The sequence below is a fragment of the Balaenoptera borealis genome (assembly GCF_965194805.1).
Source record: "Balaenoptera borealis genome assembly, chromosome: 1".
In the NCBI taxonomy this organism is placed as follows: Eukaryota; Metazoa; Chordata; class Mammalia; order Artiodactyla; family Balaenopteridae; genus Balaenoptera; species Balaenoptera borealis.
Genome location: NC_138860.1, coordinates 178,789,870 through 178,803,148, shown reverse-complemented (window position 1 = coordinate 178,803,148; position 13,279 = coordinate 178,789,870).

The following is a 13,279-nucleotide window of genomic DNA, read 5'->3' as shown; positions in this document are numbered from 1 at the left end:
TGTCCTTCGGGGTTTTTATGGAGCTTTCATTGAGTCATGATTGATTAAATCAATGGCCATTGGTAATTGATTCATCTTTCAGACCCTCTCCCCTCCTGGAGGGCAGTGGATGGGATTGAAAATTCCAACCCTCTAATCATATATTTGGGTCTTCTGGGAATCAGCCTCCCAACCTTAAATGGGGTCTAAAGGTCACTTCATTAACATAACAAAAGACACCTCTAAGCTCTCATCACTTAGGAAATTCCAAAAGTTTTAGGAGCTCTATGCCAGAAAGACCAAATACATATTCTCATTATAAACCACAATATCACATCAGCCCTCTCAGCCAAGGTCACAACAAAAAGATTCAACACCCTTGTTCTCAAATACATATTTAATGCTCTCTTGGTTCTATGGGGTTTTCAGAAAGTTGAAAACTCAATGACCCAGCCAGCTCTCAAGGGATTACACCAGAAGACTGAAGATGGTTTATTTATTTATTTATTTTTAAATTTTATTTATTTATTTATTTATTTATTTATTTATGGCTGTGTTGGGTCTTCGTTTCTGTGCGAGGGCTTTCTCTAGTTGCAGCAAGTGGCGGCCACTCTTCATCGCGGCATGCGGGCCTCTCACTATTGCGGCCTGTCTTGTTGCGGAGCACAGGCTCCAGACGCACAGGCTCAGTAGCTGTGGCTCATGCGCCTAGTTGCTCCGCGGCATGTGGGATCTTCCCAGACCAGGGCTCGAACCCGTGTCCCCTGCATTGGCAGGCAGATTCTCAACCACTGCGCCACCAGGGAAGCCCAGAAGATGGTTTAGAAGCTGCATTTCCTTCACATACGAGACTACACAGTAGAAGAAATGACTACAGGCAAAAGGTAAATAAACATACAGATTCCTTCTCTAGTTCCACTTTCCTCAAGCTCTGCCATCTTAAATTGAAAGAATACAGACTATAGTTTTTCTTATCTAGCCAATACTTATTTAAAAAATTCAACAGAGCTTTGCTGTACTTTGTACTAATATGCCTCTAGTCCTATAACAGAATGAGGCTTTTTTTTTAAAATAAATTTATTTATTTATTTTTGGCTGCACATGGGCTTTCTCTATTTGCAGCGAGCAGGAGCTACTCTTCGTTGCGGTCCTCAGGCTTCCCATTGCAGTGTCTTCTCTTGTTGCGGAGCACGGGCTCTAGGCCCACGGGCTTCAGTAGTTGTGGCTCGCAGGCTCTAGAGTGCAGGCTCAGTAGTTGTGGCATGCGGGCTCAGTAGTTGTGGCTCGCAGGCCCTAGAACACAGGCTCAGTAGTTGCAGCGCACGGGCTTAGTTGTTCTGCGGCATGTAGGATCTTCCTGGACCAGGCATCGAACCCGTGTCCCCTGTATTGGCAGGTAGATTCTTAACCACTGCGCCACCAGGGAAGACCTTTCTTTTTTCTTTTTTTTTTTTTTTTTTGACAAGCCAACATTTAGAGGATACAAGATAAACTGAAGACAATATTTACACATCTGCCAAGGGTTGTCTGTCTCTTTAAAAAGATATTTACAGTAGTACTATTTTCCTCCTTTTTTCCTTCATTTATTGTTGTTGTGATATTACTTGTGCAATAAATAAAAATCAGGAGAAAACCAAAAAAGAATCCGATCTTTTTTTAACCCATTTTTTTATAACAACAAATTCAGGAAGAATTAAATCATCATTAACCTAGCTAGATTAGCGATCCTGCCAAGTTAGAAGCCTTCCCTCCCAAACACACCGATGCAAGAGCTAACAAAGTGAAAAAAGAAGGGTCTTCTTAAATGGTAGAATGTGACCGATTTAGGGACAATGAGATACGTGTATGACCTCTTAGACACCTTTTATCCATCATAAATCCTTCTTCCCCTTCTGATTTACTCCTACAGAGACAATTCAGTTGCTCTATGGGGACCTTTGGCAAGCAGAGCAATGCAAGAGGTGCAGTGATGGTTGCAAAGAACTGAATGGCCAAGTTCAATGCTCTCAGGCCACTGCAGGAAACAGAAGGATGAACAGCCCCCCAGCAGTGGTCTCTCCCTGCTCCACTCTACTCCCTACATTGCCAGGCTGACCTTCCCTCCCGTTATGGACATTTATTGACATGGGGCGCAGCCTTCAAGTATCCCGCTTCCAGCAACAGTCCTGTTTTCATTTGGAAATTTGCCCCTCCCTTGCTCTCACTCAGTGTGGTACTGGGGAGGGAATTTCCCTCTACCCTTCTAGGTTCTTCTGGCTGGTCTGAGAATTAAACTGACACGAGACAGACTAATGGGAGAAAATCAAACAAAAGTTTAATAATATGTATACATGGGAGAGACCCAGGAGAACTGAGTAACTCACCAAAATGGCTGAAACCCTCACCTCAAATACCATCTTCAGCTAAAGACAGAAGAGGATGTTGGAGGTGGTGGTTTGGGACCTCAAAGGGGAAGGAAATGGACATGGAATGGAAAAGCACGTGTTTGGTAAATAAATGTTTGCTGGGCCATGCAGAGACAATGGGACACAGAGAGGGAATTATAAGACTTTGCTAGGTTCTTCCCTGTCTCCACACCTCGTTCATACTTCAGTGATCTATGCTGATGCTCCCTTCCTGGAACAGGTCCTCTATCTACATTCTTTAGGCAGTTAGGGAAAGGTCAAAGCTTCTTCTTGGGTCTTTTGGACGTTGATTGTTTTCAGCTCAAAATAATCTGCACGCCAAAGAGACATTTTGGGGTGGCAAATTTTGCTGATTTCACCCTGAGCTAGAAAAGGGGGGCTGTGAATTTGAACTAGGCCTAAGCCACTTGGCACACTGCATTCCTCTAGTAACAAATATTGGTCCTGAGAGGTGCACAGGAAATAAACCAGTCTATCCCAGCTATGTAGCTGCAATCCCAGGATTGTTATTAGAGCCACAGGAAATCTAGGAAAGCTGATAATCTCTTTTTCCTAGATTTCAGCCTTGAAAGACATGATCCTGGAGCTGCTGCATCCATCCTATCACCATGAGGGAAAGCCTGGCAGAGAAAGGAGCCTACCCAAAGGATGCAGAGAGATTCAGGAAGAAACCAGTTACATCATTTGAGCTGTTGGATCAAGCTCTGCCTATTTGGGATGGGTTTCTCTTGCTGACAACTAAGAGTGCCCAAAGATACATTTCTCATGCCACAGATTTGAAAATGTTACCACTCATGCTCAAAAACTATCAATGGCTTCCTATTGTCTATAGAATAAAGTTTAAATTCCTTAGCCTGGCACCCAGAGCCGTCTACAAGATGGCCTCAATTTACTTCTCCACCTTTATTTCAAATTGCTACCTTATATGAAATTCTTCTTCTGTCAAACTGGTACACAATTTGTCCCCTGAATATTCAGAACTCGTACAAAAGAGTCTTCTGCTTTTCCTTAAGAAATAACTCGTCTCACCCACCCCAGGTTCCAGTGATTTTTTTTTTTTTCTGACTTTTCATCACACTCATTGTCTTAAGCTTTTCTTTGGTACTTGACATAAGCTATCTTACTGCTTGCATTTTCTCAACCATTATTCAATAGGCATCTGTGTACGCTAGGCACAGTGTCAGGTGCTGAGGCAATGTGGTGTCTGTCCTCAAGGAGCTTGCAGACTAATGGGCAAATCAATAACCAAATACTCATGCAAATTAGTACTATATAATTACAATTAAGGTAAGTAGAACCAAAAAAAAAAAAAAGTCTGGGTTTTATAAGGAGGCATAATAAGAGAACCTTATCTAAACAGCAGGGGGCAGGGAAGGCTTCCCTAAAAAAGTGACCATCAATGCACAAAGAGAAGGTTGGTATGGCTGGAAGGAGGCAACTGGGTGGAGAGTGGTAGGAGTTGGGGTTACAGAATCAGCAGATGCAAAGTCTGTGGACCGTCAGAGGGCTTGGGAATGACTTGAAACCTCAACCTGTCAGCAAACATATTGGGGGATTTTAGGCAGAGAAATGGCCCAACCAGCTCTGTACTTAAAAAGATCACTCTTGCTGTCACATGGAAAATGGATTAGAGGAAGGAGTTGAGAGACAGCTGTTACAACTCCTTCCTCCTAATCCATTTTCCACGTGACAACAAGAGTGGGCAGATGACAGTGGCTTGAACTTTGGTGTTAGTCAGCAGAGATAGAATTGGGGGGATTCCAATTATATTTTGAAGGTAGAATGTGTACGATTTAGTGATTTATTGGATGTGGGCAGGGATATATGAGAGACAGGAGATCCCAAGGATGATTCCTGGGTCCCTGGCTTTGGCCACTCAGTGAAGATGGGGAACACTGGAAGGAGAGCAGGTCTGGAGGAGAAGGAGGCCTGTTACAGATAAGTTTCACTTGAAGTAGTTGTGGAATAGGTACATTAGTTAAGTAGACAGTTGGATATATGGGTTTGAAGTTTAAAAGAAAAGTCTAGACTCTAGGTATAAATTTAGAAGTCTCTGGCACGTAGCAGTTATTTAAAGCCATGGAGGTGAATGAGTTCACCCAAGGAGACTACAAAGTGAAAAGATGACCTGGACCATACCCTAGAGAACTCCAATTTTCAGAAGCTGAGTTGTTGGGATAGAGGTGAGACAGATAAGAAATAAATATCCCTAGTTTCCAGATAGACTGAAACTCCTTGAGAACAGGAACCCTGCCTCGTCTCCTATTTCTTTGAAGAGACAGTGCTTTGAACTTAATAGGTGTTAAAGAAATACTCATTGTGGATTACACCAAATAGTGGGCAGAACATTGGGCTGAGAATCTCAAGACATGTATCCTAAAATTTTATGATTCTAGGTGAAAGAAAAAAACTTTAGTCCACACTCATAACTTAACTGGATGTGACAGACCCTCATTCATTTAACTAGTACTAAGTAGAATCTATAGATACAAACATTGTACAGGGCTTAAGGAGAGAAGGGTACTCCCCATCTTAATAATTATCTTATTTAATTCTCACTACATGCCTATGAGTAACAATCCTGCAGAAGATAGCTTTTATGTGTGATAGCTGAAGAAATCGAGGTTCCCAAATTTTCAGTCACATAGCCAATAAGCAGCGGGACCAGAATTCAAACTCAAATCTGTTCATCTCCAAATCTATGCTTTTTCATCTACTGTACATTGTCCCGGAATCCCTGCTCAATAACGCACAATTTACAATGAAAGTTAATAACAATGCAAAGTGTTAGTAAATGTCAAGATCAGAGCAGAGGACTATGAATGCTACAGTTTGAAGAAAGGGAACATCAATATGATACAGATGGTTAGGTACAGGTGTGATAGCTGTACCTTGAAATAAAAATAAGAGAGCTTAAGAGTCAGGAATGCACATTCATGGGACAGGGCAGCAAATCCCAAAGCCACAGCACTAACACAAGAAGCAAAATTAAGCTTCAGAAATTCTCCTTTTATGTGCCTCACACAGATCCTTTGAGAATACGTTCCCAGGGTCAGGGGCGTGTCTGTGATGATGGATATTGGACCAGGAGCAGATAAAGCACTTAAATTCTGTTTCACGATAACTAAGGGCCTGGGAAAGCATGTAACTTTGGCTCTAAACAGCGTTCATGGAAAGATATGCCAACCACAAGTGAAACAGACACAACACTGGCTTTAATAAAATAATGGAGGTTGTCTGTGAAACCCCCATTCAGTCGTAATTTAACTCTACTTGTATGAGATCCCCCACTACATTCTTCCCCCTCAATACTGCAAGTTCCTTGAGAGCAGGGCACATTTCAAAACCATTTTCTCGTGTCTTGAGGGCTTGGCACAATGCCTTGTCCAAGCTAGTTGTTGTATAAACATGTTTTAAACTAGTAGAAAATAAATATTATACTACATACAGATGGAACACTGAGCCTTGTGAATGAAAAAAGGAAGCAAAGAGAATGCCAAGGGTGTCTTTCCTATTAGTGGGTTTTTATCAACCAAGAGGGGAAAGGGAATCGGCAACCAAAAGTTCCATTTCAACATCAACAATTTTCAACCTCCCCAATCAATTAGGAGATTGAAATATATTCTGAGCATGCCAGAGAATTATACTCAGAGCAGTTACAAATTACCAACTCACTTTAATCCCTTTGAAGTAGTAAAGATACGTTGCATAAGAAGGGCAAAACCACAGTCATCCATTTGCGGGGAGCCAACCCTCTTCTCAACTCTTCCAGTGACTAACTGGATCCATTTGCATGAAATCTGGCCAGGGAAAGTGGGGTGACCTGACGCCAGGAAGCAGCAAAGCTTGACTTCTTAATAAAAACGAACAACAAACATAAATGCGAGTTCCTAAGAGCTCACATTTATAACATGCTTAAAAGCATGCCAACTGCTTTCACTTTCATCATCTCATTTGATTTCCCCACAATAATCTTGTGATTAAGTAGCACTTAGCACAGTGCCTTGTAAAAGCGTAATCAGTATTCACTGAAGGATGGCCGGGTGGGAACTGTTCATCCCATTTCAGCGATGAGGAACCCAGGCTCAGAGAAGTAGAAGTAAGCTAAGCTCTCCCCAGGGCTCTCAGAGGGGATAGGGCTCAGCTTGCCCATCTGTTACAGGTGCGCATGCGCTGGGATGATTTCCTCTCTAAGGGCCGGTCCATCGCACGTCTGAGAAGTTCTACTCAGCCACCTGCGGGCCGCAGGGCGTCGGCCCTTCCGGCACCAGGGCCCTCGCGGGTTTCGCGCTTTCCAGGCCAGCTCTGGGTCCCTCCGCTCCCCGCTCCTCCCCACCCACGCCCTGCGGAACCTCGCGGCCGCCAACTCCCCTTGCCCAGCTGGACGGCCTTGTCCGCGGGTGGGGGGGGGTGATGACGACCTCTCCCTCAGACGTCGGGACTCACCCCGGCTGCCCTAAGCTGCTGCGGACCCCGGCTGAGTGCGGACTACACCGCCGCGCCTGCGCAAGAGGAGCCTTTATTCCAGGCCGGATGGGAACCCAAGCCCTGGACTTCTGTTCCGGAGCCAAACTCTCCCGGCCGCCCTCTATACTGAGGAAGAGCAACCTCCATATCAAAGAGACCTTTAGATTACTATTCCAAACCGCTAGTTAGAAAAAGGAAGCTAAACACTCAGCAAAATGGTAGCTCCTGGGAAGGCAGGTTAAGAGACAGACTGCCTGTTCAAATCGCGACTCTACCATTTACTACCTAGGTGACCTTGGGACTCAGTTTCCTCATCAGTAAATGTGGGTTTTCAATAGGTTGATCAATGTAAATCATCTACACTAGAACAGTGTCTGGCACATAGCAAGCCTATATAAATGTAAAGTTTTGTTAGCCCAAATATTTTGCTGGACAAACAAGTTATCAATACTACCCTTGACGTAGCCTTTTTGATATTGTTAACATACGATTAGGAGATTTGCCCTCCCTTCTCTTGATTGCCAAGAAGTCTTCTCTCCTTTACCTGAATATTTCAACATCCCTCCTAATCTGCTAATCCAAGGCATTTTTCCAAGGGAGGAGTGTCTTAAATTGTACTTGTATATAAAAGAAAGCCTGTAATGTATTAAGACACTTAAGTGGAGTTGTCACTTAACATTTGGCTAATTATGGCTCTCCCAATATTTCCTTCCTTTGCACAGATTGTTCAATAAACAGAAAAGCCTTACTTTGACTTCTGAGTTCGTGGTCTTCCTTTCCCTACCTGTAGTAGGTTGCAAAAATCCTCCCATCCCTGTATGCATTCTCCTTTGCAATATGTGTTTGCTGCATTTCCCATCAAGATATGGGGTCCACTTCTCTACCCCCTTGAATCTGGGCTGACTTAGGGACATGCTTTGGCTAATAGAATGCAACAGAAGTCTCACTGTGGAAGTTCTGAGCCTAGCTGTCACTTCAACTCCTTTCTTGCTGTTAGGGTGACCAACCATCCTGATTTTCCCAGGCCTCAGGAGTTTCTTGGGATATGGGATTTTCATTGCTAAAAACATGATAGTCCCAGGCGAAGCAGAATGGCTGGCCACCCTACTTGCTTCCCTGAGACTGTCATCATCCTTGAGCATGAAAAATCCCGAGGAGAGAGTGGCCCAGTCAACATCCAGCACCACCAGGATTTGGCTCTTCCAGCCCTAGTCCAGCTGCCAGGTAGTAGCAGCTCCATGAGTTAAATCAGATGATACCAGCAGGGCCACCCAGCTGAACATATCCCAAGTTGCTGTCCTACAGCACTGTGAGCAAATGCAATGGTTGTTGTTTTAAGCCATCTACATTTGAAGTGGCTTGTTATGCAGCAGCAGATAGATGATCAATACCATAACCCCTTAACTGTAGGGCATTATGCTAAAAACCTAAGGAATAGACTCCAACTCTAAGGAGTGGCCCTCTCCCACCACATGTCCATTCCTTTATCCATTCAAAGACTATTTACTGAATGCTTCCTATGCACCAGGAACTGTATCATGTGCTTAGTGTCAGGTAATGAACAAAACAGATAGGTACCCTGCCCTCAATAATCTCGACCAGTTTGGGATACAGATATTAAATGAATAATTATAAATTACAGGGTGCTTTGAAAAGGACCTAAATTGGAGCGGAGGAGTATAAAAAAGCAAGTCCCCTTTAAAAAGAAGGGGCATTTATACTCAGTTCCGAAGAGTTATCCAGGTCAAATTGTGTTGAAATGTGTTCAGGGCAGAGGGGGCAGCAAGTGAAAAGGCTCTGGATCAGGAAGGCACTTGATGAGGTAGGGAAAGTAGCTGGGGTTCAGGAGCCAGGGAGGAAGAGGCAGGAAATGAAACTGGAGATGCAGGCAGAAGCCCAGTCCTGCAGAGCTTTATAGGCACAGTGAAATTAAAGCACACCTACCTGCGTCCAGATCTTCAAAACATGTCCAGCCCCACCTGCCTTCCCTTGAAGACATCTTATAAGGCAACCATGCTATATGGAAAGATTGATAAACTAGAAGACAGAATGGTAAATCCATTTCAGCAAATAATTAAATCTCACCAACCCATCTGTAAAAGGAAATAATAATTCATATCCACTACTATGTCTATTTTAGAGATGGGATGAGAATTAACTGGGTTAGTAAGGGAAGGGGCTTTATAAAATGAAAAGTGTTTTATAAGTATAAGGGCTATGATATTGAGGTGCTGGTACAACTAAGTCTCATGTGTTTGGTCACCTAATTGTGTTTGTCCCCCCCCCCATTCCAGTAAAAATCATAGATGACTTAACCACCCTTTTTTCTCTGCCCATGGATTCTCCCCATCCCATGAAAGAAAGCTTTGTCCCACTTCCTCACTGAACCAACAGATACATAACACGCTAACTTCTGGGTTGTACTTTTTTGAGGGTTCTTTAGCATTAACTCTTTCAGCACCTGATCATACATTTGTTCAACAAATATTTTGTGTGCCTCTACACTTGTGTCAGGCAGAGTCCTAGGCACTGAGGATACAGTCATGCCCAAGACAAAATCCCCGCCCTCTATTGGAAGAGACACATACCAAAACAAAATAGTTCTGTAACTATAAAGTCAGCTAGTGATAAATGCCACGAGGGAACAAAAAGTTCAATGTGAAAATACAGAGTGATGGGTGAAGGAAGGGGCCTCCCACTTCAAACAGCACTATTGTAAATGAGTTAATTGCCAAGGAAGAAAAAGTGTAGTCGTTGTCCAAAGTTCAGGAGATGCCAGGGAGCTGTTCTTTCAGCACCTCTCTCATTAGCTGAACATCATTCCCCTCCGATACTGGACATTGACTGTGGGGTATTGCTCTGGCAGAGTGAGAGGAGACAAAGATAAATAAATCATGGACCCTTTCCCCAGGGAGATTTTATCTGGGAACATCATAAAAACTCACAATACTACAGCACATTAATTTTACTTAGTGCCATGTGAGAGCAAGAAGGTGTATAGCATATGTTTCCTCACTAGTGCTCTTCTACTGCACCTGGTCACCTTTATCTCTCTATAAGGTTACCTTAGGCCTCTGCACCCCAGAAACTCTATTTCTTTCAGTGTCTCAAGTATTCATGTCCTTCCTGCCTCAGGACCTTTGCTCATACCTCAGCCTGGAATGAGCTTCCTCCTTCACCCACTAAACTTAGCTTTCACTGAGATGCCATTTCTCATCCTGCCATAGCCTGCTCAGAATAAGTCAGTGTATCAGTTAGCTATAAACAACAATGCTGCTTCACAAATACCCACAAAAATCTTACAGTGATAAATATTTCTTGAACTCACAAGTGTGTAGGTTAGCTAGAGGTCAGCCGAACTTCATTGGGATTGGCTGGGTAACTCCGCTGATCTCAGCTGAGCTCTCTCACTCATCTTCAGGGCTCAGGGGTCAGTAATCTAGGCTCCACTTAACTAGGGCAGCTCAGCTGGGGTGCTCTGCTCCATGTGTCTCTCAGCCTCCTCATGGGACCAGCAGGCTAGCTGAGGCCTCTTCTCAAACTGATGACAGGGGCACAAGAGGGAAAGTGGGAACACACCAAGACCTGTCAAGATCTACACTTGCAATTAGCTCACTGTCACCTCCACTGTATCTTACTGGCCAAAGCAAGTCACATGGCCAAGCCAAAAGTCAATGGGGCATGGAAATATACTCTGCTGTTATGGAAGAAACGACAAGGTTGAAAACAAATGGAGAGGTAAAACACTTGAGCCCATGATGCAATTTGCCATGATCAGGTTCCCCTTCACATCCTCTCTAGGTACCCTCAACTTCTTCATGGGGCTTGCCACACAAATAAAGGCATATATTGTAACATGTAAAATCATGTTACAGTATATGCATTTATGTGTTTGATGCTTTATTCTCCTTCTAGACAATAAAGTCCACAAGGGCAAAGAACAAGTCAGGACTGTTCATTTCTCTATCTAACACCATGCCTAACATAGTAGGTGCTCAATGAGTATTTGCTGACTGAATGCATGAGAGTGGCAGAAACATTAGTGGGAGGTGTTCACAAGGAGGAGAAACCATTTCTAAGTGTGTTGAGTATGGGGAAAAGACAGTTTCTTCAGCAAGTGATGCTGGGAAAGTTGGACAGCTGCATGTAAATCAATGAAGTTAGACACACCCTCATACCATACACAAAAATAAACTCAAAATGGCTTAAAAACTTAAACATAAGACATGAAATCATAAAAGTCCTAAAGAGCTCATAGGCAAAACATTCTCTGACATAAATCATACCAATGTTTCTTAGGTCAGTCTCCCAAGGCAATAGAAATAAAAACAAAAATAAACAAATGGGATCTAATCAAACTTACAAGCTTTTGCACAGCAAAGGAAATCATAAACAAAACAAAAAGACAACCTACAGAATGGGAAAAAATATTTGCAAATAATGTGACCAACAAGGGCTTAATTTCCAAAATATACAAACAACTCATACAACTCAACAACAACAACAACAAAAAACCCGCTTCCCTGGTGGCGCAGTGGTTAAGAATCCACCTGCCAATGCAGGGGGCACGAGTTCGAGCCCTGGTCCGGGAAGATTCCACATTCCACGGAGCAACTTAGCCCGTGCGCCACAACTACTAAGCCCACATGCCACAACTACTGAAGTCCGCGAGCCTAGAGCCTGTGCTTCACAACAAGAGAAGCCACCACAATGAGAAGCCTGCGCACCGCAATGAAGAGTAGCCCCCGGTTACCTCAACTAGAGAAAGCCCGCATGCAGCAATGAAGACAAATGCAGGCAAAAACAAACAAACAAAAAAAAAAACAATCGAAAAATGGGCAGAAGACCTAAATAGACATTCCTCCAAAGAAGACATACAGATGGCCAATAGGCACATGAAAAGATGCTCAACATCGCTAATTATTAGAGAAATGCAAATCAAAACTACAATGAGGCACCACTTCACACTGGTCAGAATGGCCATCACTAAAAAGTCTACAAATAACAAATACTGGAGAGGGTGTAGAGAAAAGGGAACCCTCCATCACTGTTAGTAGGAATACAAGTTGGTGCAGCCACTATGGAGAACAGTATGGAGGTTCCTCAAAAAACTAAAAATAGAATTACCATATGATCCAGCAATCCCACTCCTGGGCGTATATCCAGACAAAACTATAATTTGAAAAGATACATGCACCCCTGTGTTCATAGAAGCACTATTCACAATATCCAAAATGTGGAAACAACTTAAATGTCCATCAACAGATGAGTGGATAAAGAAGATGTGGTACATGTATACAAGTGAATACTACTCAGCCATAAAAAAGAACGAAATAATGCCATTTGCAGCAACATGGATGCAACTAAAGATTATCATACTAAGTGAAGTAAGTCAGAAAGAGAAAGACAAATATCGATACCATATGATATCACTTCTATGTGGAATCTAAAAAAATGACACAAATCAACCTATCTACGAAACAGAAACAACTCATAGATGTAGAGATTAGACTTGTGTTTGCCAAGGGGGAAGCAGGTGGGGGAGGGATGTACTAGAAGTTTGGTGTCAGCAGATGCAAACTATTACATATAGAATGGATAAACAACAAGGTCCTACTGTATAGGACAGAAAACTATATTCAATATCCTGAGATATACCATAATGGAAAAGAATATAAAAGAGAATATATACATATGTATAACTGAATCACTTTGTTGTACAGCAGAAATTAATACAACATTGTAAGTCAACTATACTTCAATAAAACAAACAAACAAACAAACAAAAATTAAGTGTATTGAGCAAGGCAAGTTTCTTGGAGGAAGTCTTAACTATGAGTTAAGAAATAAATGCATTACTCTCTGGCCCACTTCTACTCCCTCTGAGTGGTTTTGAAAAAAAGACTGGACTTTAAATTTATTCATTCCAGACAGCAGAAGGCTTGTTACTTCCCCACCACACTCCCTCTCTGGGTGGTGGCGAGGCCTTTGGGAGGTTTCAGATGCAGAGCTGAGAATGCCTGGACGGAAACCATGAAACCTCTGGGTTCCAGCACTAGGCTTCCCATTCACACACTCTCCGTTTGCCTCTTTGCTATTAGCACCCCAATCCTGCAATCCTTCCATGTGGTGAGCAAATTGATTTTGTCACACACACACACACACAAAAGTCCATTGGAGGACTTTCAGTACCAAAATTCCTCCAACAGCTTCCCATTTTCCTTAGGACAATGTCTGAAGCCCAGGCATGGCCAACAGCATCCTCAGATGACAACTTTGCCTCCCTCTTCAGCCCCATCTCTTGGTCTGTGCCCTGTCTTTCACTACTTAAGCTCCAGCAGTATTGTTACCCTCAATTTCTAGAAAACACCAATCCATTTTCTGCCTAGGACTTTGTGCGCATAGCCTCCTCTGCCTAGGACACCCTG